The sequence below is a fragment of the Otolemur garnettii genome, unplaced genomic scaffold (assembly GCF_000181295.1).
Source record: "Otolemur garnettii isolate 467f Iridium unplaced genomic scaffold, OtoGar3 scaffold00252, whole genome shotgun sequence".
NCBI lineage: Eukaryota > Metazoa > Chordata > Mammalia > Primates > Galagidae > Otolemur > Otolemur garnettii.
Genome location: NW_003852647.1, coordinates 101,233 through 105,630, shown reverse-complemented (window position 1 = coordinate 105,630; position 4,398 = coordinate 101,233). Strand labels below are relative to the sequence as shown.

The 4,398-nt window shown below is 43.0% G+C and overlaps 1 pseudogene; it reads right to left on the bottom strand.

The window, feature by feature from the left end:
* Positions 1-267: 267 nt before the first annotated feature.
* LOC100966228 overlaps positions 268-4,398 on the bottom strand; it is an 8,546-nt pseudogene continuing 4,415 nt past the window's right edge.

Here is a 4,398-nt window from a genome sequence, read left to right as displayed (position 1 = left end):
TCCTATGACCATGTGTGTGCAAGTGTGTGAGTGTGTGTTGGGCAGTGCATGTGCCAAGGGGCTTCTGGGGCTGCTTGTGTTTCTGGGTCAGGTGATGCTGGAGTCTCCTTCTCACAGGCTTTGTCTTCCTGAAGCTACCTGTGGAGTCAGCCATGGCAAAAGGATGCTCTGAGGGCAGTCCCCACACATCCACAACAGGCATCAGGAGGAAGGCAGATGAATACTTCAAACCCGCCCTGGCCTGCCAGACTGTGCTGGGTGTGTTACTCAGTAGCCGGCTGGGGAGGTGCAGCAAAGAAGCCCATCTTCCCGAGTGGCTGTGGATGCTGACACCGGCAAGACTAGGTTGGAGCTGGCCTTTGCCAAAGCACCATGCAGTTTGTCCACCTCTGTCCCCTGGGGATTATGAAAAATCCAGGAAAATGGTGTCGATCAGTAAATCCTTCCCCTGACAGAACTGTTAACATGCAACCTATAGTTTTCACTTTGTTTCTGATTAGATGTTTAGTTCTGACTTTGCTTTGTGCCGCCCATGGGCCACAAGCACATGAACTGTGTGGCTGCTCACCTTGCCAGGGTGTTTCCTGACACTGCAAAGTATGGGGGGTTGCAGCCCTAGGGGTTTGTTTAGTGAGCGTGCAAGCGGACATGTCCAACACTCTCAAATTACTAGGGGGATGGGGTTTCAAGGAGCCCACTTAGAGGTCTTGGTTTGTGCCCCCTGAAATCTGAGGGAGGCAGTGGAAGAAGTGAGAACCACAAACAAATTTAAAATTGAGGTTGCAGAGAATGGAGAGGGAGTTCTCTCAGGAGATCTGCATAGAGGCCAAATGTCAGGGAACTGGGGGCGGGGGAGGGCTTAAGGCCCAGTGATGTGGTCCCCAAAGCAGCTGGGGAAGCAGCCACCAAAGAAGGAAATGTCAGGATTAAGTAGCTACTAAGCTCTATTCAGGTAAGGGAGATGGTTCCTGACCCTGACCTCCTGTCCACCCTATCCATGTTCAACAGACCTTTGGGGAAAGGAATTTCATAAGGGGATAGGCCAGGAGCTGTCTGAGTCCACATGGAAGAGCCAGATCATACCTTAGGGCCCTTGAAGTTTTGACATTGAAATATTAGAGTGGTGATTATCATATTGGGTAGGACAGACAAATTACTGAACACTGACTGGGTGGAATACTGAGGTCACTCATGGTATTTTATTATCTGATTCTAATAAAAAACTGTAGGATTGATTTAGGGGTTGATATTGGGGAACAGAGAAGAAAGAACCCAGTGGAAGAGATGTGGTTTGGATATTTGAAAGGGTTGTGGGACAAAATCACTTGGTTTTGGCCTCTGCTTGTTCTACACCACAGTCACCAAGACATGGGAATGACAAATCCCGAAATCATTATAGTGCTTCCTTGTCCTTCTTGTCTCAGGCTTGGGGGAAGGGATTGTGAAAAAAGGGACGTGGCACCCTCCCGTCTCAGTTGTGGGTCTCAGGATCTCTCGAGCTGCCTCAATCAAAGGATCAAAAATGGATCCTATTATTCCAACCCCTTTCTCTAGAGCTGTGCTGTCCAATCAGGTGGCCACTAGCCACCTGTGGCCATTTTTAAAAATTTCTGATTAACATAAGGGTACGTATAATTAGGTTACAGTGTTTGCATTTGTAAGGTAAAGTCTGAGTTGTAGTTGTGACTTTCACCCAGGAAATGTGCCATTTACCCATACACTGTACCCATCAGGTGGGAACTTACCACTTCTGAATTTAATTGAGCATTTCTTTTAAATGTGCACGTTGTTACTCTACACATTTCAACTTAGTAGTGAGCACATGGTGAAGGAGCTAAGGAAATTTCACCCCAAAATATGATTTCTTCGTATAAAGAATATGTTAAATTAAAGGCCATTTTGATCAGAAAGCACTGGCCTCTCTATAAAACCTGAGTAACCTGATTTAGAATCAGAAAAGGCTGCCGGCCTCTTTATCACATGCTAATAGACCTCACTACAAGGTCATTTGAAGCACAATACCTGTCTCTCAGGTTAATTTACAAATCAATCTGTTTCCCTCCATCTACTCATCTCCCACAGCAACCACTTGCTACACTTACACTTTCCAGGTTCTGTCCCCCCTCCCTTCTAAAAGGCATCTTTAAAAGCCACTGACTATCACTGAGACTTTCTTATGGTTCCCCCCCATGTGCATGGTATTTGGAAATAAACCTTTCTTATGAATCTATCATAACTGTGAGTTGATCTTTTCAGCGAACCAACCTAGGGAAAAAGGGCAAATTTCACCTTGATGCCTTCAGTTTGCCCTAGTTGGCAGGATCCTCAAAGCCAGTCTGTTGTCCTGAAAGCCTCCACATTGAGGATTGGAACCCTGACACCAACCAGCACGTGGTGAGATATTTTACTTACCAGTCGGGCTCCTAGTCTTCCTCTCTGTCGGCTCTGGTTGAGCAGATGGTAAAAGATATTTGTTCTTTCCATATTTAAGATTGATAAGAGAAATGTTTTTGTTGGTGACTAGTCTTGTAAGTGACTCTGGTATGGGTATATTCTTTTAGGTACCATGTGGTGTATGAATATTCATACTGGTTGATTCCATCTCCTCTCAGAAATAGCTTTTATTGTTATTGTTCTCTATCGCTTGTTTTTGTTTTGTGTGAGGTTTCCTTCTTGTCCTGTTTTATGTCTCTGGGCTTGGCTTTATGACTGAGTGGGAATTCTCTCCTTGCTCTCCGCCATCCAGAGGGCATGTTTTATTGGGAACATATCAGCTGGCCAGTCTGGAAAGACTGTGAGCCTGGGAAGATTCTAAGCAGCACACTCTGTGTACCGATCGTGTCAAGCTCTGAGGAGTGAGTCTGTTAACATTGTCTATTCTAACGTTAGTGTATTTCTGAGAATGAATTTTTGGGAATCTTGGAAATAGCTTTTTCTATGAAGCATTGGGCCTTACAAAAAGTCATTGGATTAAGTCACTTTCAGAACAAATATACCATAGAAAATTCTAACTACAAGTGGCCAGAAGATGGATTCTTTAAACTAGAAAAACTCCTTAATTTAAGAACATTTTAGAGAGCTCTCATCCTAAGCAACTGCGTTATTTATGCTTCTGGGAAGATCAAATTGAAAGAAAAACATCAGTATTATAGCTAGCCTTAAAAAACGACCCCCCCCAAAAAAAATTAATGAGCAGAAATCTGAATTAGAACAAAATTTAAAATCTGTCTCCACCTTAAAACCCCCGCCAATTTATACTCCTCTCTATCCTCAATTACATGTCCCTGATCCCCCAGAAGATCCTTAGACAATCGGCAGGGCCCCAGTTCCCCCCTTCACAAGGCAAAACAATTGTGTGAGTGGCCCCTGTGTGTATCCCTGTTGTTTTTACCCTATCTGTGGCCCCGGTTCACTCAACCATGTTTGTGGTTTGTCTATGAGAAAGAAATAAGAACACACACGGTAAACCCACCCTGTTGGGAAGTGTACTTTTAACATTTTAAGAAAGGGTACAGGAGACTATGCGGTATCTCCAGAGAGATTGAGAACTTTGTGTGAGCAGAAATAACTCAAATGCCTTATTGTTCAGGCGATTGTGGAATTCTTTGAGATAAAATTAGTTTTAAACCTATTATAAAAGTTCAAATATTCAAAAAATTATAAAACCGTCACCTCTGTAATATTTCTAAATTTACTAGATTCTACTGTAAGGTTATGTTCTTGATTTTAAGCCTCTGAATTCAATAAGGTCTAAGGGCAAATACTCCATACTTCACCTGCAGAGCCCAGTCTTGCCCATATGGTCACTTCTTCCCTGCTATAACTTTGCCCCCGACTATTCTAAAAAAACCCTGAATGTTCTGGCTTCGTATTTTCTGCCTTAAACTCTATGCCTAGTAAATGAATTAAAGACACAGGTCCTGTCCTTTGTGGCCATATGAGACTTAGGGAAACAATGAAAAGACATCAGAAAGGATGCCTGTATTGTCATTTTGTTACCAGAATTTATTTCTTACTGAATCTTTGGTATGGGGGATTCAAGAAGTGAACCCATGGGTCACAGATAAGTAATAAAATGGAATTTTGTTGGACAGAGGGGCATGCAGAGGGAATGGAAAGTGCCAGAACTTCCGGCAAGGGGGAAGAGACCTAAGGGAAATTTTGGTCAGGACTTAGTAGAACTTAATAAGTGTTTTAGCAAATAAATAAATGCAGTCCCTCTCTTAGGAAAAATTGTTAGGTCTTTGCAGTCCCCCCCCCCAAAGAATTAAAATATGTACTTTCCCTATATAAGGTAAAACCTCCCAGGAATGTTTCAAACTACTTTATTCATAACCTTACCAGAGTACAGGAGGTGTGGCCTAGAGAAGACAACCTGTTTGTGCTTAAAAAAAAAAA